We start from the raw sequence: 23394 nt of genomic DNA on the forward strand, positions 1-23394 counted from the left end.
CTTATCACTGTTTGTGACACTCTGCTTGCAGCATATATAATATACATTTATTTATAAATATATTTATGGTAATACATTTACAAAATATCTTCATGGAACATGATCTTTACTTAATATCCTAATGATTTTTGGCATAAAAGAAAAAATTCTAATTTTGAAGTGATGAAGTGAAGTGAAGTGAAGTGAAGTGAAGTGAAGTGACGTGACATACAGCCAAGTATGGTGACCCATACTCAGAATTCTTGCTATTCATTTAACCCATCCAAAGTGCACACACACAGCAGTGAACACACACACCGTGAACACACACCCGGAGCAGTGGGCAGCCATTTATGCTGCAGCGCCCAGGGAGCAGTTGGGGGTTCGGTGCTCAAGGGCACCTCAGTTGTGGTATTGCTCAGGGTTAGGAGCCACACTCTCTAACCATTAGGCCACGACTTGACCAATACAATGTATTTTTGGCTATTGCTACAAACATACCAGTGCTACATATGACTGGTTTTGTGGTCCAGGGTCGCATTTGTTTGTTTTTGTCTTTTTTAAAATTGATATCCAAAAGAAAAATAACTGAGATGTATTTTATTATTTCTGTTTGAAACTAAAGTACCTCAGTTACAATTTTGCAATGCCCCTTTGTTTTCTAAGGTGTATTTAATAGATCCGTTTTAATATTAATAGCTCTCTGTCTTAATGAGAAAATGTGACTGTACCAGAAGGCATGTGACTCTCTCAGTCATCTGCCGCATATTTACACCTAAGTCTCAAGAAAACACAAAAGCGCTATGCCAAGAAAACACCAACTGTCAAAAAGAATTTGGATGAACTGCAGGAGCAGAGCTTAATGCTGTTGAAGGTATCACTATTCCACTGCTGTCCCACAGGAAAAGTGCTCAGGAAAGCAGTGTGACTGGAGAGAACACACAAGTGTCTCATATTGCACTGCCTAAAATTAGGTTTCGACCGTTTTAGATCAAATGTGCCAGTTTTAGTACACCAACAGCATGATTACACAGCTGTGTCGGTCCATGCGGTTTGAGCAGCCGTGATTGTGTTCACAGCAGCTGTCACTCTTGTAGTGTTGACATAGTTGATGAAGATGAGATCTGATGGGAAGAGTCAGTGAAGGCGACCCTCTTGTTGTCAACATGAATTCAAAATGGATTCTGTTTATCTCATTATATTCTCCTGGTGTTTTTGTGAAAGTCTTTATAATTGTGCTTCAAAAACTCGCTTTAAAACAATGTTACTGCCCTATTTTATTTCTAGTTGTATCCTGTTTTACTCTGTAATCACATTACAGAAGTGAAATCGGTTGCAAACAACATAACAGCACTAGTAAAACCAAGGCCATGGGTTCGATTCCCAGGGAAAGCAAAAACTGGTCAAATGTGTACCTTGAATGCACTGTAAGTTATTCCAAATAAAAATGCATAAATGCCAAATGCAGTGTTATTAGGCACCTTTTTCTTGATTTTTATAGTAATAATAATAGCAATTTTATGTGATTTTGAAACTTTTATTGCTTTTTATTGTTTTTTTATATGTATTTTTACATATTTCCATTTCGCTTTAATTTATATATCAGTTTTAGTTTTAGTAATTTTAGTATTTCTTTTATTTCAGTTATTGTAGATGCCAAGTTTTTCATCAAATTTGCAGCTTTTATTTGGTTAACAAAAATAATAGCTTTCATAATAATGGCTCTCAACACTGAATTGCAGAGGTTTATATCTTAAGCTAAAGTCTTGATTTGCTCTCTGTATACCTGCATTGTTGATTTGAAAAACCAACAAATATGAAAGCTCATTTGTTTTCATTTATCTTTTCTTTTTCATCTTTTATTTTGTTCTGTCTAAATCAAGTCATTCAAAGCAATGAAAGCAATATCCAAACAAGACATGATTGGCAAAGAACAACAGAAAGCTACAGTTTTGTAACATGTATTTGTCTGTGCGCTTTGTGTTTTCGGCAGCAGCGATTCACCAACTACTCCCTTATCTGTTGCCTTATTAGCGCTAATATGTTGCTACACTTTGTTAAACAGAAAATTACAGCAAATGTACCGTGATGGTTCGGGAAGATAATATAGTGTGCGCCGAGACATTAGATAAGATGAGTATTCCCACAGATATTGCACACTCGTTAGCATATTAAAATGTACTGTTTTCTTTTTGTTTACTTTTTTTGATTGAATTCTAGTGTAGCACAGTCATGTCCCATCATGCCATGGCTCCATGGGAAGTGCATGTGGTGTGGGCGATGTCATGGACACATTTCTTTTTCAAGCTTGAAAACTCACAAAAGCACAGTCTGCTGCCAAATGTAAAATCAGAAGTTCCCAGGTTTTATCTGCATGTGGATTGAGAATTCTAGAGAACTATACAAGCAGCCTCTTAAATGCAGTTTAAATATAAACAGGGAGATGGTGCAGTCCCATTTTAAATTTTAATCAAAACCTTTTAGCAGGATGAGGCAAGTGAAGCTAGTTCCAGAAAATGGCCTTGGAGACAAAAGAAAAGAGGCTCATTACAGAACTGGCTACTGCACCATCCCAAACCACACATGTACACATAAGCATGCACATGCATGCACAACTGCGCATCCCTGTCTTACTGGCTGGTAGAAAGTGGGACGGGATGTTCCAGGGATGACGTTTTTCTCAGTTAACTGCAGACCCCTTGAAGTAGTGCGCCCTCTCTGGTCTTAAATCTAAGCACTCAAACCATTATGTTCTTAAAATAGTCACATTAGGGAGACCATATGATGAGAAATATACATTTTAGGGCAGTGAATGGAAAAGCTTTTCTGTGCAATACCTTGCTGGACAGCTGTGTCTATTTTTATGCACATTGAAGTGCTCTAGACAGGTAGGTGCTGCACTCTTTGCATTCAGCTCTGGATGTTGAGGTTTTTAACATGTCCTGGTGGGATGTACTAGTATAAATGTAATAGTTTAGTGTAACTTGATTATCTCAGAATGTTTTGGATTTCAGTAATGTACAATTTTACAGACCTTCAACATCAAGTTCAGCTGTAAACACAGTATTGTGCCAGAGTGCATTTGGTGCTCATGTGGGATATGCAGGTTTGCATCTGATGTGATGCTCTAATCTTCTTCCTTTTCACTTATTATCTTATTACCTTTTCACTTAGTCTCTGTTAAGTGGCACAAAACTACAAAAATGTATATGTATTATATGTAGATAAAGTAGTCAACCTCACTATATCGGATGAGTAGTTGACCATTGTGACCTTTAATATCATGAACATCATTACATTGATGTTGTTGTAATTACAGGGAATGCTTGAGAATAAGCCTGGAGTCTGGACTTAAAGATCTATTGATTTGTTTTAAAGATCAGCGATTTGTTTTAGAATAATTAAAAGATTTAATATCTCCATTCAGTGTTTTTTTTCTTTCATGGATTTCTGCTGACACTATCTGCTATCGCATTGGCCAGGTCTCTGGGAGAAATCATTACACAATGTCATTGATCCCAGATCAATCCTGTGTAATAGTCCCATTGGTTTGTCTGGAGAAAATAAACACAAAATGTATGATTTTGTCTTTTGCTCTCTGTTGAAGCTCAGTCACTGAAAGTGGTTCTTGCTGAAAGTTACTTTAGATTAAATAAATCATAAGATCACATGTCTGATATCCACTGAGCTGCTCCAGACAGTTATTCATGCAGTTGTCAGGGCAGTCCATTACATTTATATCACTATCTCTTAATGGTAGGAAAAATCAAGATGAGATAGACCCTTCAACATCAAGCCAACACGCTGTGTTTTTGTAAAGATGCGTTTTCCTGATAATCTTTGAGAAACAGGCGCCTTGAAGCTACAAGCCGTAAACAATTTGTACTTTTTCTAGTATTACAGTGACCCCAAAAAATATCTAGACACTAAAACCATTAATAAAATGTGTGATTATTATCATAGCATTAGATGACAAAATATTAAATGATCTGAAACTATGAACATGCTCCACTAATGTTTACATAAACAGGCCTTTATATATTCACAGGGGCTTTGGGCAGAAATGCCACCAAAATGAATAAAAATGCACCTGTATGAGTTTAAATTTATAATATATAATAAACTTAATATTATACAAGCAAGAGTGTTTTCCCAAATATCAGCATGATTGCAAATTAGATATTGATTTTATACTACAGTTCAGTAAACAAGAAATTAATATGACTAACATTTTAGACATAACATTATCAGTATGATCTATTTTTACTCTATTTTCACAATGAAAATAGTTCTAAACAAAGCCTTAACAGAACCCGTTTGTCTCCGAGCATCACACAGCAGTGATTTATTACTGAATGAATCCACGTTTTTAAAATGAATCAGTGTAATGACTGATTCAATGACTCACTCATAAAAGCAGCCTCTTGCTTCATTCATGAATAAATCAGAATGACGCATTAAGAAAATGACTTGCTGCCACCTACTGGTGGTTTCATTCTTAAAGTATAATTTCATCTTCTAACAATTGGACTGTTGCCACCTCCAGCTGCATTAAACAGTCTTATGTGAATTCACCTAAATTCCACTTCAGATGCAGCTTCTAATGCACTTCTGCAGTGCAAAGACAGTCTTTGTTGGTATTGATTTCATGATCAATGCTGTGATTGGTCACAGCAATAAAGTGTTATCATTCTAATTGATTTTATTCCTTAAATGTAAGAATTTTACATTAAAGGTGATGCATCTATGTAATTAAGTTTAAAAAATGCCCTCGTAAAGATAAAAAGATGCTCTTTGGGATCAATTTAAGGAAAATTGTTGTAGCATTTAAAACTTGTAAACCTCTTCTGTATTTCTTTAAGGTAAATGCCACCTGATTTCATATAACCTTTTTTTTTTAGCTTTAGTAACTTTGTTTATGCATGTATTGCAGCCTATTAATTTAAATTAATGTTAATGTCTGTTTGCATTTATTTTTTCACTTTACAACTAAACTGCTTCAGGTATCCTGACAAACATCCGCCCAGCTTGCCAGTGGGAGAGCAGCGATTTGATTGGCTGTGTTACCTGATATTTGTTGTTTGATAGGTTAGCAGTGGCAGGTCATGGCTTCCTGTGGTGGATCCTGTGCATTTTTAAAGAGACCCACTGATTTACCAGCAAGACTTCCTTTTCCTTGTGTTAGGAAATGCACACAAACAGCCAGCCTGACCTTTAGAAGCAATAAACACAATTAAAAATGAATAAGAAAATAATTGAAAGTAACCCACACTTTACTTGAAAGATTAAAACCAGAGCCAACAAACCCAAGTTGAAAACTTGCAAGAAAGCTGTTGACATTTCCTTTAGCTTCTCATTTAAAGATCACAATACAAATGTCCCAGATATGATGATGTCAGTGGCGCTACCCTTTAAGCCATATTTAATTAGCATTTCTGCATAGTGCCTTCATCTCCCGCTACAGTAGATAAAACTAGTTGAAAAGAACTTTCTGAGACTCTCCATCCTTGCATAGTAATCTGCACCTTCCCATTACTCTGCCAGAGTGAAGTATTTATTTTTGCAATTGACTGCTCTGTATGAATTTCCCTCCATACAAACGCGCCCCCCCCACTCCATGTCCCATTAATCAGAGTGACTGAGTGCCATTGCGATTTTAGGGTAATGCAGTGCAGACACTCAGGCCCATTTCTCAGCTCCTTTGGGCTCTCCACCAGCCTCGTTCTGTCCTTCCTTCAGCCGGACTTCAGGGACAAGTAGCCAGCAGATCGGACTAAATAATGCAGTCTGTGGCATAAGCAGGAGCCATTAGCTTGCCTTCTGCATTCCCTCATGTTGCTGATTCAAAAACAATTAGCTCTGCATTTCCAGATTCTCAGTGTGTATCAGCGGAGCCCGCGGCCATTGATTGCGTCATTTGTTATGGGCACTCAGGGAGACGCTTCCTGGTTTTTGCTTAATTAATTACCACGTATGTAACTGCTCTTTCTCTACACTTGCGGTAAGGAAAAATAACAGAAAACAGATTAAAAGTAAACAGGACATGATGAAGTATTTCTATAAAACATTTATCTCGTCTGTACACACCGCACTTGGCAGCTCTCTTTGGCCTCAATGGTCAGTAGTTTGATATAGTGCATGTCAGAGTAAAGCTTGACCTCTTCAGCGCTCTTGGGCTTTGCCAAAGCTTCTCATCTTATCACACACCCTCTGCAGAGACTGCACTTTACCCGCTAACACCTCAGACGGCACGCTCAACGGGATAAGTGTTGGTGCTGCTAAGGGTCAAGTTCAAGGGCCCCTGGATGGCTGTTTCATTTTAATGACAAGATGTTTGGCTACGTTCAGGGCCAACGCGCACTGCCAATGTTCAGAATGAGTTTTTCAGTGGTTGATGGTTCAATAACAAAATAAAATTTCCAAAATAAAATAAAAAAACATATATTTTTTAAATCTAGTGTGAAAATCTTTATTTTTTTAATGTAGTGTAAAACACTATATGATTTTTTAAAATTCTTATGTAATTTTTTTTGAGAAATATTGAATGTAATATATATAAATATATCATATATTAAATATATGTGTTTTTAACTTATTTAACTGTCATGTGGTGTAACCATCAAACCATCAAGTAAAAAATTATACATTTAAACCTTGGTAAAAAAAAAAAAAAAAAAAAAAAAATATATATTTTCATATATATATATATATATATATATATATATATAGTATATATATATATATATATATATATATATACATACAACCTATGTTTGGAACTTCATTAAAAATATTAAAAGAAAAAAAAAAACTAAAAAATTCAATCTCTACAATCACTGTATCTATAAATTGCATTTGTAAAGTATTTTTGAATAAATTGAAACAAAAAAGGAGACAATGTCTTTGACCCTTATATTTGGTTCCTGCCAATTCTGAATATGTAATGGCTGCATTTATTGTTGGTAAACAATATGGGTCATTAACACTCACTGTTTAGCACCTTTGACTTTTATTGCTAAATAAATGATTACATTACAGCATAATAAATATACGTGTGTTTAATGCTGGCAGACCCAAATGCCAATTTCACACAGGGCAGACACTAGCTGAAATACATTAAGCTCCCTTAATTTGATGTACAGGGTCGACTCTTGTGCAGTTAATCTAATAATCTTTTAATCACTTCCCCTTTATATACAAGCATCTATGGAGGGGTAAAGGGAAACACAACCCATTCAGACCTCATGGCGCTCACGTGACGGGCATAGACACACCTCTGACCCAGGCCATGTCCTGCTCCAGAGGAAGGGTGATGGGATTTTAAATATTTACATCTTCTCTGTGAACTTGTGAGCGCATGCCCCCTAAGGTCTGGGCAAATTAAAAAAGCAGCTCCAAGTCCACTGCCGCTTTGAAGCTTGAAAACCGTAGTAAAGAGTCCTTTGTTCAGATAGGCTGCCTTTTGATTCCATTTGAGACCCCTTTGTTAAAATTAAACTAAGGGAAGGTAACATGATTGGTACAATCAAATTCAGAAATGAATTTGGTTACTTTCAATAAGGTGCGCATTTAAATTGAATTGGACAAACAGTTAAACTGAAACTGTGGTATTTAAATTTGATCTATCTATCTATCTATCTATCTATCTATCTATCTATCTATCTATCTATCTATCTATCTATCTATCTATCTATCTATCTATCTATCCGTCCGTCCGTCGTCAGTCTTTCTATTGTGTCTTTCTGTTGTACCTATCTGCCATTTGTCCTTCGCTCTGTCCATCTATCTATCTATCTATCTATCTATCTATCTATCTATCTATCTATCTATCTATCTATCTATCTATCTATCTATCTATCTATCTATCTATCTGTCTGTCTATCTAGATATAGGCTATATTTTAATATCTAAACTCAATATTTTTTTTAAAAAAACATTGTTTTTCCAATTAAACATTAGTTATTTGAATGTGAATTTAGTTAATTTTAAATTCTACTCATATTCACATTGGAACAGCATTTCTCAGTCCTGTTTGCTACCTTGATTCAAATACAGGAATCCAAAGGGCATACTTAATTCAATTCTGAATGGCACACATCCCCATAGTGCATGTCGCCAGCCTTTGATATGTACCATTGGAGGGGAAATTGAGAAGTAATTATTGACTGACCAGACTCTGGTTAATTAATTTCTATTCTGTGTTCTTCACTCAACTATGCTCCCTGTGCTGCACCAATCAATCCCTTCATATCGCTCTATTATGACCGTGCCATACATGTGAAAGAAGAAGTGATGTTTATAGGTGACCACTCATGGCCTACGTGTTCCTTGAGCAAATAACAGGAGAGGTGTAAAAACAGGCAATTGATGAGGGGTGAAAGAAAATTATCAGTGGCGTGATTAGGGTTTGAATGATGCAGAACCTATATCACAGCTAGAGGACACTCTCACAGGCTCTGAATCAACAGGGCAAAAATCATTGTATTTAATGTCCTTTAATTCCAGACTGTCTAAAACAAACAGGCTGTTACAGACAGATGTGCAGTGGAGTGGGAGCCTGATGGCGCTTCTCACATTGAGAGTCCTTGGCGATAGTGTGCCACAGATGAGCTCCGATACCCTGATAGGACAACAGGCTCCATTGGCAGTCTGGTCACGTCAGCGGCAAAGCAGGCTAACGCGACGTAATCACGGACTGCTGATGAGCCCCACGGATGAGGAAGTGCAGGTGTCTGCCTCAGCTGGGCTGGGTGTCAGCCTGTAAGATGTGTCATCTCTCTGAGCACACTTCACCCCCCACCATTTCCCCTTGAAAAACACACACAAGAGTGCTTGTGTCCACTCTTAGCCCATCATCTTAACCACATCAATCCGGTGTCTAGAGAACGCCAGGAATTGGCCTAATTTTTGAAGGGCAGAAAGTGGAAAAGTGCAGAATCCAGATTTAAAATCCACAGATTTATGATGCACTTGAGAAGAAAAAAACACTGAAATGCAAACGACTGAGGATTGAGACGTCCCAGACTTCAGTCTTTTCCGAATGATTGTCTTTTTGTCGCTGCACACCGTTCATTGCTCGTGCCCATTGTGTCTGCCACGGGGCTAAACTTTAATGCCAGGCAGAATCACAGAAAACGCTCTTTTTGTTCTTCTGAAGAAAGCAAAACTATTTTGAGAATGTGTCTGGGCTTGAGGGGAACATTGGTTTCTCAGGTTGACAGGCAGAGTCATTTCCCTGGTGAGGAGATATTTCGAGAAGCTTGGCACACTGCGGTGTCTTCAGATGGCAGGCTGAGGCTCTGTTGAATAGGGATCTGCTGAAGCAACTGGGCCATAAGCTCTGGAGACAGAATGGGGGTTGTAGTCCTAATGAAGTCTGTCTTTTACTGACATGCTCTTTGCACAGTGGTATTTCCTCTGTCAATTGTGGTTTTCCCCTCATCGTGACCTTAAAAGAGGACAGTCCATTGTTATGTAGCAAAGGTACTCAGTTCTGACATCAGCAGACTCTTAGAGTATGAGAGCAGACAGTTTGGGCTGTACAGTTGTGGCAAATGGCAATTGAAATTGTAAATGTAATTATTAGTTTAAGGGGAAAAAACTGTTTATCTAAAAATGTTTATACATTCAAACACAACATTACTAAGTTCAGTTAATTTAATAGATGTAATTATAAAATAATAATAAATATATATGTATGCTTGTCTGTGTTGGCATATTCCAGAGTGTATTAGTGTTGGGTATTTTTCAGTGAATGTTTCTATAAATTACATCGAAATACCAGTAGATGGCGACATGTGACTGGTTTTATGAGGGAGTCATTTATTTATTAGTCTATTTTTCGAAAATTCACTCACAAACTAAACAAGTAACTGATTTTACAAGCAAGTCACTGAATTATTCATTTTGATTAGTTTAAAAAAAAAAGCTGTTTCTTCTAGAAGTGATTGATTTCACAAGTGAGTCACTGAATCTTTAATTCATCTGATTCACTCAAAAATGCTGATTCATTTAGGGTATGAAGCACTGCTGTGTGTTACTTAAATATGCACAGTGGACCTACTGCTGCTTTGTTTGGAACTATTTTGCTTTGACAGAGTCTAAAATGTGAGTTACTCTATATTAGCTGATTGTTTACACTTTCTGCCTAATGTACAAATTCCCGTGTTAAACAAGCTATTTTACCTCATTCCATTCAAACAATTCCCATCAGTCGATCTTTCTGTGGAATGGTCATCAGCAAGAGTCCCACTGGTTTGACACGTGATATAGAGTTTGATGCAAACGTAAAGTGAATAAACAAGTGTGGCTCTTAATGTTTCTCATTGCAGTGCCCAAGGGAATGAAGTTTAGACGTCAGCCACCATCACCTGCTCTATTTCAGTGCTTCATCACCCAGTGTGATATACAGGAAGAACAAGCCTCCTACTGAGGGACAGAATGAGAGAAAGTGAACATGCCCCTAGCTTGGAAAGACAGAAACGGTAGAGAAGAAGGAGAAGTAGTTTGACTATTGCCTTAATATAATAGCTAGCGCCACTTGAATACTCCATCGAATCCTCTTTGCCATGCAAGCTTCTACTGCTGCTCTCAAGATGGGTCCCAGTGTCTTAGGGGATGCTGTGCCACATATGGGTACTAGAAGGACTGAAGTATCTAGAGGAAGTCGTGTTGGGGTAATGTAGCCATCTGGTAGCGTAGGAATATGATGACATCTTTCATCCAGCCATAGACTGTGAGATTATCTTTGAGCGCTTTCGTAAGAGGTGCGAACACTTAGGGAAGACATCACAGAGCTGTTGAAAGAACCAGGACACTTATGAAACTGTGGCAGACAGATACAGTGACATAAATGAAAACATTTCAAAACAATGCATGAGATTTAAGTTGTTGAATATTACTATTGTTTTCATTTGTCATGCATCTAGCAATGCATCTGTCATTTGTCATGCATCTAGCAATGAGGCATTGAGATTAGGGATTTTTCACACTGCAATTAATACCTTATTATTATCGTTCTAAACCCTGCCTTTAAAGGGTTCCTATTATGGTCTTTTATAAAGTCTTGATTTTGTTTTGGGGGTTTACTAGAACAGGCTCTCATACTAGGTTGTTTGAAAAACACATATTTTCACATATTTTAAATTATGACAACACCTCTCTCTTTTTTATGCTCAAACAGCATCATTACAGACTAACTAAAGTTGAAAAAGTGAAAAAGCATAATAGGACCCCTTTAACCCACAGTAAAGGAACGTTCTACACTTGTAATTTAGAAGAGAGCTTAACACCGCTTTTTACCTGGGGTTATGAAACCCTGCTCTGGTTGGTATCACTTTTGTACTGTTAACCCGTCATTGCAGTGCTAAACTTGTACAGTGTAAAATGATGCAATGCTAGAAAAAGCCCTTTTATGTGTTTATTCCAACCTTTAGTTTGATTTAGTATCAATTTATTTATTAAAAGGTAAAGCTGTCACCCAGTATTCATTCATTCAAAACCCTTCAATGTTTGTGGTCAAGAAATACAGTTCTGATTATAAATTATATAATATGATTCATTTTTGAAAGCATAAATATGTTTAATGTAGTTACTTTTTTAGCATCATATAGTCTAGCTACTGTAACTTTTTTTTGAAAGAGTACCTTGACTGTGGTTGAACTACTTTAAATCATGGTCATCCCAGCACTGATGACCTGTATTATAGATAATATACAGGTGCTGGTCATATAATTAGAATATCATCAAAAAGTTGATTTATTTCACTAATTCCATTCAAAAAGTGAAACTTGTATATTATATTCATTCATTACACACAGACTGATATATTTCAAATGTTTATTTCTTTTAATTTTGATGTTTCTAACTGACAACTAAGGAAAATCCCAAATTCAGTATCTCAGAAAATTAGAATATAACAAGACCAATACAAAGAAAGGATTTTTAGAAATCTTGGCCAACTAAAAAGTATAAAAATGAAAAGTATGAGCATGTACAGCACTCAATACTTAGTTGGGGCTCCTTTTGTCTGAATTACTGCAGTAATGCGGCTTGACATGGAGTCGATCAGTCTGTGGCAGTGCTCAGGTGTTATGAGAGCCCAGGTTGCTATGATAGTGGCCTTCAGCTCTTCTGCATTCTTGGGTCTGGCATATCACATCTTTCTCTTCACAATACCCCATAGATTTTCTATGGGGTTAAGGTCAGGCGAGTTTGCTGTCCAATTAAGAACAGGGATACCATGGTCCTTAAACCAGGTACTGGAAGCTTTGGCACTGTGTGCAGGTGCCAAGTCCTGTTGGAAAATGAAATCTGCATCTCCATAAAGTTGGTCAGGCAGCAGGAAGGATGAAGTGCTCTAAAACTTCCTGGTATACGGCTGTGTTGACCTTGGACCTCAGAAAACACAGTGGACCAACACCAGCGGATGACATGGCACTGCAAACCATCACTGACTGTGGAAACTTTACACTGGACCTCAAGAAATATGGATTGTGTGCCTCTCCTCTCTTCCTTCAGACTCTGGGACCCTGATATCCAAAGGATATGCAAAATTTACTTCCATCAGAGAACATAACTTTGGACAACTCAGCAGCAGTCCAGTCCTTTTTGTCTTTAGCCCAGGCGAGACACTCCTGACGCTGTCGGTTGTTCAAGAGTGGCTTGACACAAGGAATGCGACAGCTGAAACCCATGTCTTGCATACGTCTTTGTGTAGTGGTTCTTGAAGCACTGACTCCAGCTGCAGTCCACTCTTTGTGAATCTCCCCCACATTTTTGAATGGGTTTTTTGTTTCACAATCCTCTCCAGGGTATGGTTATCCCTATTGCTTGTACACTTTTTTCTATCACATCTTTTCCTTCCCTTCGCCTCTCTATTAATGTGCTTGGACACAGAGCTCTGTGAACAGCCAGCCTCTTTTGCAATGACCTTTTGTGTCTTGCCCTCCTTGTGCAAGGTGTCAATGGTCGTCTTTTGGACAACTGTCAAGTCAGCAGTCTTCCCCATGATTGTGTAGCCTACAGAACTAGACTGAGAGACCATTTAAAGGCTTTGCAAGAGTTTTGAGTTAATTAACTGATTAGAGTGTGACACCAGGTGTCTTCAATATTGAACCTTTTCACAATATTCAAATTTTCTGAGATACTGAATTTGGGATTTTCCTTAGTTGTCAGTTATAAACATCAAAATTAAAAGAAATAAACATTTGAAATATATCAGTCTGTGTGTAATGAATAAATATAATATACAAGTTTCACTTTTTGAATGGAATTAGTGAAATAAATCAACTTTTTGATGATATTCTAATTATATGACCAGCACCTGTAATTCTAAAATCACTGGAAATGAATTAACTTCTTGTTTCATTACTTGCATTGAAATGTTATTTGGAAAAAAGATATATCTATTTAGGTATCTACTATACCATTTTCCTTTATGTCTGAAGGGAAGGATGGACAAATTAAAGGTGAGGATACCAGAGAAATGTCTACAACAAGAAAGAAATGGTGAAGTAGTGAGAGAGGGAGATGCATGCTAGGAGTTTGTGTGATGGTCCAGAGTTTAACACAAAGTCGATAACCCTGCAAAACCTAATCACAATGTGTCTGCAGATTCAGATCAGTGTGATCAATGCTGTAGGGGCCGCAGTCACAGCGGCTACAGGAAAATCAAATGTTTTATGTGGGGAGAATCCTTGACGACCATGAGGTTTTTTTTTAATCTTCTGTACTAGAACTCCAATCACTTCTTTCTTTCCTTATCATTTTATTTTCTCTTTCTTGTCATATCTACCAGTTGATTAGTTTTACCATTAGTAACTGTGTTGGGTCTGTGTTGACAAGTCTTGAATCATATGACCTGAACCCAAACTTTTGAATGGTAGTATGAGAAAAACAATTTACTAAGGTAGAGCCCTAATCTTCAATGCACAGTACTCCCATTTTCATGCAATAGAAATGTTGAAAAGGGGTTAAACGTGTTGCCTGGAGAAGAATGTTTTGGTATTTCACTTTGTTTTAATGTCATCAATGTCCTCAGACTTTTTAATGAAATGCAGTTTCCGGAACATCACACATGAGGTCTCGGGTCTGTTGGCTGACACTGTGTGAACGTCTGCAGCTTTGATATCAGGCACACTTCCACTCTGATTCAAGATGTCAGCAATGATTAGGGTGGATGGGCAGCAGGCCTTTGTGTTAACAGGCTCGCAAAACTTTAACATATACCAGATCTCTCACCATCAAAAAAAATCTATTTAGTAGTTGCTAAGGATAAATACTTTGTGTTAACATACAATTCATATTAATTCTGCTGTATATTTTTCCTAATAGATGAATGGTACTTGTTTAACACCTGAATATTCACAGATGTTGTTTTTTCATCATAATCTAAAGAACACACAGGTCAAAGGACCATGGCAGCTTGTCAGATATAGCAAGAAACAACAGAATCCAACAACAGGCTCCTGTGGTGACATTTCTGTAAAATGATATGGCTACTTGCACGTTTCGTGACTCATTCAATATAAAATGTCCAGAAAGAAGTGCTAAAAGTGCATTCAGTTTTATCCTAAACAAATGAACCTGAAACCAGCAATGCTTTATTGCCTTGTACATATTGCAGCAGATTAGAAATGTCCAGTAACTCCAATGCATTTGAAAAAAATGTACCACCTACACTAAACCATACTCTAACCAAACAACCATGTCAGCAAGTTTTTTTTTAACTCTTTTGAATCATCATACCTGAGCACAATGCTGTACCAGGTGAGCTACCAAGCAAGTTTACAACATCAGAAAAGCCATACATATTGGACATTTTATGTTATGCAAATGTCAACATTTTTAATTTACAAATGATGGAATCTGTTAAAAGTGTTTCAAGAGTATAGCATAATATTGTGTAAGAAAGCGCACAAAAATAGGACTTTATTAATAGATAATCTGCCCGAGTAATTATAATTTGTATGAAGAGGAATAAAAGATGCTGGCCTTTTACTGCTTTAAATGTTCATTTAGAATTGTGCTATATGTTTTTAACAGGCAGTACCAAAGGTTACCTTTTTTCGGGTCCAAAGGTGATTTGATTCTGTCGTGGGATTGAATCTGGCACACACCTGGAAGGTATTGATATTGCGTATCTGCATTCCTACAGAGTGTGCTTCATCAATATTTGAGAAGTAAGCTCTTCACTGCATTCAGTACAACACAGGAAGTTGGATGCGGCCACCATCTCCTTGAAAACAACAGGCGCCTTTGATCAATACACTAAATCCTCCTCTGTTTCGGAGCACTTGATGGAAATGTAGAACAAACTGTGATGATGTGCGGTAGGCTTCAGGTGCGTCCAATCAAGTGCAGCGAGCCATGCACCTCGTTGCTCACACACTCTTTAGTGTTTTATCTGGGAGGGACGATGGAGAAGTGGGTGGAGGTTTCACCATCACTCAAGATTCATTGTTGAATATTTCATAGAAAACGCTCTTACGATCCCTGCAGTGAACCTCATCTGCTTCTCTCCGCCCTTTTCAGCTTGCGTTCACTGCCTCAGCAGCCATGCAAATTCCCGTCATCATCTCCTAAAATAAAGCTCTCCAGAGCCCCTCACTCAACCACACAGCAGGTCTTACATAATTAGTCAGCCTGTCAGTAGCACTGCACTGTCGGGCACTGTGTAAGGTTATATCACTAATGCAAAATCTGAAGATGATTTGGGTGGCCCACCTCACATTTCCAAACAGAGTGTGCTTGTTCTTCGAACAGTTATTTGTCGATATGTCACTAAAAGCATCAGATTTTTGAGCCAAGTGGTTTTTAAATGTAACTTCCATAAAAAGCTTATTTTGAAAGTAAGTTCTTTGAAAATTAAACCTTTTTTGTTAGTAAAATAATGCTTGTTGAATTTTTTTTGCAGATCTGACTTAATTATTAATTTGCATTAAACTAAGTAATCTGCCATCATCTGCACACCCTTGTGTCACTTCAGATTATTATTTCATATTATAATTTATATTATAAAAATGTTAAAGCAGATCTATGCTTATACAATAACTAGTAGTTTTTAAACTTTTCCCTTTTAATCATGTTTTATCTTGTCTAGGGTATCTTGTGAGACATACTGAAAAGTGGTGTAGAAATTTTTCACTCAAAATTGCTAGTATATTTCACAATTAACTAAAATTTATAATAATAATAACAACAATTATTTAAAAAATATTATCCTTGTTATTAATAATTACAGCAAAAACTGTAACATTAGATTAAATGTAAAAGTTCTAAATAAAAAGTCTGAAAAAGTATATTATAATAATAATTATATTAAATTAAAATTATTGTTATTAATAATTACGGAAATAATGGTAAGTAACATTTTGAATTAAATGTAAAAGTTCTAAGTAGAAAGACTGAAGAAGTATTTTATAATAAAAATTATACAAATTATTGTCATTGATATTAATAATTATGGCAATAATAATGGTAAGTAACATTGAATTAAATGTAAAAGTAGAAAGACTGAAACAGTATTTTATTATTTTATTGTTTTTGTATTTAAAACTTGAATTTTTTTCTTACAGGGCTGCCACTGGTGGAAAAAAATACATACATACTATACCTACATCTCCTCAGCTCCATACATTCTCACCTCTGTATGCAAAACAAAAGCCAACTCTTGCTGCTGTCAGTGACGGCACAAGCCTATATATTAAGATAAATTCATTGTAAATGCAAGCACATGGGAAAAGGGAACATTTATTGAATTAATTCATGACCGATCTTTGACTCTAAGCATCACCTTCATATGATCACTCAAGCATATGTGCGTTTCACATCGGGGCTCAGGTTAAGCATCTGTCTGCATGCTGAGTGACACGTAACCCAAATCCAGACCTCCGTCGTGCTGTAATAATCCAACCGGCATAATCCACGGCGCCGAGGCCCGGGCACGTGGCTGAGAAGTGAAGGCAGCATAAGTGCCTGGGTTAGATATTAAATTCATACATTATTCATGTGGAAGCTGCTGCACACAAGGATTTTGGCATGGCATTTCCTTTGAAGCCGTCTCCACCAAAGCTGATTAATATGTGTTGAATTTTATTTTTTTTTTAATAATTTTTTTTACGGTCAATGTTCAAATGCCCACTGACAGTGTAATATCCGACTACAGGTTTGTATGCTAGAGTACTATTGGAGTGGGCAGTATGGCCGAAATCTAGCAATGTGTGAGTCATTTTATATCACAGTTTAGTTCATTTTTGTAGGTTTATATATTTTGGTAATTTAATCCCAAAATGTTTTATATATTTCATAAGCATGTAGTAATGTCTATTTTTGTAGAAAATCTCTCTGTGATAGATGTGCATGTGTGTGTGTTGTGTATGTATTGTAGAATACATCAGCACAACCCAGCTGTCCCATCAAGATAAGGACTTCCTCATTTGCTCACTTGTTTATTGATTTGCTGATATTCTTCTGTATGAATCGTGACCCAGCAGTGAAGCACGAGTGTGTAAAACACAGCTGTTGATTGATGGAGTGTTTGTTGTCAGGATGTTTGTTTTCTTGACAGGACTGCTTAAAAACGTATTTGCTTTATCGACAGAATATATTTGCGGTTGTTAGAGTGAGAATACTGGCCAACTGCCCTCTTTACTGTGGCTAAATTACACTAAATTCTTATTCTCTCACTATGAGACCTAGTATAATCCAATAAAAAGTAGTCATCTGACCCTAGTAAAAAAGTAATATATTTAAAATACATTTATTTCATACTATGTATAAATCAATTTAGCAATTTAGAAGACTTTAAGTATTTCATTTTAGTATACCAAAAGTACAACTGCAAGTTTGTTTAAGTACATAAATATGTAAATGTGTCTTTAGTATATTTAGAATGAAATAAATATATTTCAAATTAATTTAAGTATATTTATTTTTCACTAGCAGAATTGTTTTACTGAGTGAAAATTACCACCTGTGACTTGTTTTAGAGTATTTTAGAAATTATTATCAATATTTCAGTATTTAAAATGGAAGAGAATGTTTCCTTTATTAACTAGCTATATTTACTCTATAAAATTCTGTCATTATTTACCTACATTTCAAACCTGTATTTTGAGAAAAGTCTCTGATTTTTTTTTAATCAAAACAAGGGAAATCAATGGGTACCAAAGCTGTTTGTGTAAGTAAATGTTTGTGTATTCATTCATGTTTCCTTTTTCTCTGATTGTTGTGAAATACAAAAAATGCACTAGTAATCTCTATAGTTTAAGGAGATATCTCAACAGTGGTTCAAATTGTGCTCAGACTTGCAAATATAAAAAAAAAAATACGAGAATCAGAAATATTCTGATAAAATTCTTATCAAAAACAAAATGATTTTATAGTACTATATTCTATTCAACAATTGTATTTTAAATTTTTTAAGGAACTTTAAAGGGCTAGTTCACCCATAAATGAAAGTTAGCCTGTGTTTTACTCACCCTCAAAGCAATTACAATTACCTCAAAGCAATTATCCAACAGAACAGCTTCCTCGTACTACAGTCAGCAGAAGTGAGAAAAAAGTGTTTATTGCGTTTGAAATATGGCTGTTTTTCTTACAAAAAACACATGGATTTGCTACAGGAGGCCTACGGATGTGCACGCTTTATTTGACGTTTTCTTGACTGTTTACAAAAAGCACTCGCTTACCCCCATTGTAAGGCTTGGAGGGGCCAGGACAATTTTTAATATAACTCCGATAGGATTCGTCTGAAAGTAGAAAGTCATAGACACCTAGGATGCTTTGAGGGTGAGTAAAACACAGGCTAATTTTCATTTTTGGGCGAACTAACCCTTTAAGGGCAACATACTTGATGCTTAAATAAAACCTACTATAACTGACACTTCCATTAGGTCTCCTGAGGTATGAAAGAGAGGCCTTTAAGTAATAAATTTTTCCTTTGGGGAGTCTTTATGAAATAGTTGAAGTTTGCAGTACAATTTTGTAGCATAGCTAATTTAAAAACATGGAAAGGCAAATACTTGTGTTCAGAGCTTGTCAAATTGTAATGAATCTGAGACCTGGTTTGGTTAAGTTCCTCTCATGACACGTCCAGATGAACTCAAGACAGATCTTTCCATCTTTCTGTGAGGAAACAGCTGATGGACTGTAAATTTAATTATTACAGTTAAGAGGAATGTGTAATGTGTCGTGAGGGCTGTCCCAAACTCCATGACATTAGAAATTAAAATGGAGGATTAGGATTTTTTGTGAATGGAGGGAGGAAATGGGCCTGCCAGTTATATTGATTTCAAGGGAGCACTTCTACGGATGTATTTCCAATTACTGCCTGAGCCTCCAAGACTTTGACAAGTCATTGTAACTTCTCAAGCACGCATTATATTCAATAGCCCGCTAATGCAAAACCTTAGCACACTTCAGAGCTACCTAAGAAGAGATGAGAGCTCAAGAGTCCATTGTACTTCCTGCATGATCAAATTTAGCAAGGAAATATCTGCTTTCAAAAAGCATGATTTCACATTCCCTTCCTATCTTGAAAGTTACCTTGGTTACACTGACTCGATTTAAAATAACATCAGACTTCTGCACTCAGGCTTTACGGATTCATTTCTATTTGGTTGTATTTACTCAATCTTTCTTTATTCTGCCTTCATCGCCAATTTAATTGGAAGAGGGAAGAGCAGGCGTTCAAACAAACCGAGCCAAATAGCCTCAAGTGAAGATTCCCCTGTTCTGCCTCCTAATGTTTCTCTGGCAAATGAATTAAGAGAGGATGAGAGAAAGAAAGAGAAATCCATTTACAGCATAGTCCATATGAACAGCACATAGGCTCCGTTCCAAAACCTAGTGAGCTGCCTACTGCCTACACAAGCAGCTGCCTTCTTAGACAACACCCAAACTGAATAAAAGAACTTCGGAATAACCTTCATAGGCAGAATCTCAGTGTGTCATACAAATAGTGCTTGAATATACAAATAGACCCAACTCACAATTGATTTCAGTAGGTTTGGTATTAGCATGTTGCTAAGCTAACAATGTGACACCCTAATTAGAGTAAATATACACCATTCTGTAGTATACTGTAAGTAGTACAATAAGCCCTTGTGAAAAAAGTAAGAATACTTTTTACCAAAATAATATACTTTTAAAAAATATATTTCATTGTAAACTGAATGTAATGTTTTTGGACACTTAACTGCATGTTATTTACAGTTAAACTGTTTAAATCTATATTGAAATCAATACTTAAAAGTGAACTTTAAAGTGACCACTTACCTAACTAAATCTTTGTATGTAATTTCTGAATTTATATTATAGTCTTTTGAAATATGGTTAAAAATATTCTGCTGAATGTTTGCTAATGCTAGCGGTCATACCAGCACCTGCGTTTGAAATGTTTGCTTTTGTGTACCAAAGAAAAAAAAAAGTGGTTTATTTGAGACGACACTACCTTTCTAAAATTCATGCACTAGTTGGCAGAGTAGAGAGTTTGCCACAGTGCATTCTGGGATTTCCATCGTATATGTTATGCTCCCTTCTGGAACATTATGGAGGGAAAACCATAAATTATAAATGATAAGAATGAAACTGGTGAAAATAAACATTGATGAATAGATTTTTACTCTCGTATTCCAGATCCATAAGACACTGAGATGAAAACATCACCCTCTTCTTTTTCTTTCTCTCTCTCTCTCTTGATAGGTGGGTGGGGTGTTTGCAGGAGGGTTTTGCTCTGAAATATCCTGCTCAGCACAGAGAGATAGCAGCACATGCATTGTAATCCTCTCCCTCCCTGTTGGAAGGAGTGACGAGGAGAAGAAAAAGAATAATAATGGTTTCTACAGTTCAGCATCTGCTCATTAATCTTTCATACAGACCGATCTGCCAGCAGCGGCAACGCAGTGAGATTTCGGGTTACGCTATCAAATCTCAATTTATAAATAGAGAGAATTATAGAGAGTGTGATGGAACACAATCATTCATCTCTCTTTGAGTGCGCTGCTTTCATTTTTTACATCTGTTCAAGGGTCAGTGTTTCTATTGCACTGATAACAGGTAATTTGATAAACTGCTGAAAACCACTGGCATGATCAATAGAGAAAACATGAATACACTTTGTGCTAATCTGGAGAGTTAGTCTTTGTAGAACAATTAAAATTGTGCTCATTTTTAAAACTTTGTGCCTAATTACAGCTAATTATTCAAACTCATGTATGGTTTCCTTTTGCTTTCTAGGCCTTAGGGTTAATGAAGAGGGCTGTTGAATGGCTTCTTCAATGTATCACCATGTAGTGTCATTTTAAACAATATATTGTTTATCATAGTGACATTTTGTAATATGTAAAGTGAATTTGTGTGTGAGTTTAATGTGCAGATGTAACTTTAAGACACTAAAAGGTTAATTTTCCTGAAAAGCACAGTCTCTGTGGCTTTATAAAAGCATTGCTCTATTTGTTAGAGCATCACGATGATGCATTTCCACAGTTATTAACATCATAAATCCTAGCAAAGCTTTATTTAGATGTATTTTTTTAATTATGTACACTTATGAGACTATAAATTAAAAACTAGTTAACGCTGCCACATAAGTGTTTCTAACACAATAGCTAAGGGAGTGACTGCAAATTTAACATCTTTCTCTGTTCTGACTCAACATATTCAATCTCTCCATATTTTTTGCTCTTTTGTAAAGTTGTAGAAACTGAATTTTTATTTTGTTATTGGATCAAATGGGAATGCAAAAAATATATTTGTTGTAGTTTCTGTTCATCAAAATTCACGACTTTGTTTCTTTTGTGCGTATATATGTATATATTCACACGAACAAATGAGATGGAAATTTTGCTTTATTTGCAAATGTTTTATGTACTCTAGTTTTCACCAATTTGGATGGAAACATAATTACTGAGACTTTCTCCAAAATAACTTCTTTTATGTTTTGAAGAAAAGAGAGGGTCAAATGATGACAGAATATATTTTAACTGAACCATCCATTTAAGTTCTTAATGGAAGTACATGACAAGATCCTGAAATATGTAGGCTAATCACACTGAGTTTTAGTTTGGTATCAAAGCCATTTGTGTTTATCAAACCTCTGAAGTTCAAGCGTTCCTCTCTTTTTAATGGCTGCCAGATTCCCAGCGTTCATGATCATTCAAAGGTGATTATAATGGGATTAATAAGCGTGCAACCTGCAGTTCATGCAGCAACTCTGCTGCCCAGATCAATAAGCTGATGAAATGAGGGCTCCTTAGCCCCTCTCTCTATGCACAAGAGGAATACTATCCTCATCTTCCAGGAAACTTGGGAGTCTGAAGGACACCAGAGTCACATGATCAATAACCCAGGCTGTTTAACCAGGTCATATGCTTCTACTCCCTCCCCTTCCTTTTCATCCAGAAGAGTGCTGGTGACAGCTAACTCTCCCTATTGATTAATGTTGCAGCTCGTCAAATCACCCATTCCAGACACGCACGGGAAAACACAATGCCACAGATGAATTACCCTGCTGAGAGTGGATGCTAGGCTGGCCCGGCATATTTATGCCTCACTCTGAGTGCTGTGGATCATTGTGCAACATTTTGTCTCTCTCTCCAACTGCTGTACTGCAGATGCAGATTTTCGTTCTTGCTCCATTACAGTTTGCACTGACTCTGTTGACTTTGACAGTATGAAGAAACTGTAATGGTCTCCGGGCCACAATTTAAATGACAAAAAAGGTTGGTTTATATGAACCTTAGGCATGAAGAGATGGATTTTTGCTGTAACGCCTTCAAAAACTGAGTATTATTTTAGAAAAACACCTAGTCTGACATAGAAACCCTGACAAAGTGGAGGTATGAACACTGGAACTGACCATGAGGACTGGATAGGTCTTGGGCCGCATGGCAGCACGGTTTTGTGGCAGTCAGAATTTGAGATATCTTATAAATTCCAATGAATTCCTGAATTTGGATTGAATTTTGAATTTAAATACCCATCAACATGGTACACAGACACACAATGGAGTTCCAGAAACATTAGAATATATTTATAATAAATGTCTAAAATGCCACCTACATATTATTATACTAAATATTATACAGTAGGTAGACATCCAAAATGGGTAATACCGCCGCGCGTACCGCCGCCGCAGGGCCGCGGCGTTAACTGCAAGTCAGTCGCGTGTTAAAATCATTCGCTATACTACCGCCAGGTGGCGCAAAGGGACGGACTGCAAACTGAATGTAATTGTAAAATGAAAGGAAGACGTAAAACAACAATAACATTATAATATACATTATAACATCCTTAAAAGCCATTAAAAAATAGGATAGTATTAGGCTACAGTCTACTCATCAAAGATTTAAAGAAAGACCTTTACACAAAGGCTCTTATGCATGCTATTGTTATTAAACAGTCAGTACATAT

At 36.5% G+C, this 23394-nt stretch overlaps 1 protein-coding gene and 1 long non-coding RNA gene across 2 annotated transcripts in view; one reads left to right on the plus strand and one right to left on the minus strand.

Annotated features, from left to right (window-relative positions):
- LOC109077127 (gamma-aminobutyric acid (GABA) B receptor, 2) overlaps positions 1–23394 on the plus strand; it is a 198575-nt gene that overhangs the window by 69522 nt on the left and 105659 nt on the right. The window lies entirely within an intron of this gene.
- On the minus strand, positions 7858–15373 carry LOC122140791. The gene is made up of 3 exons (XR_006157368.1): positions 15042–15373; positions 10165–10775; positions 7858–9427 (listed from the first exon to the last, which is right to left on the minus strand). It is a non-coding gene; the product is annotated as an uncharacterized LOC122140791 (long non-coding RNA).

This window comes from Cyprinus carpio, chromosome B19 (genome assembly GCF_018340385.1).
Source record: "Cyprinus carpio isolate SPL01 chromosome B19, ASM1834038v1, whole genome shotgun sequence".
Taxonomy (NCBI): domain Eukaryota; kingdom Metazoa; phylum Chordata; class Actinopteri; order Cypriniformes; family Cyprinidae; genus Cyprinus; species Cyprinus carpio.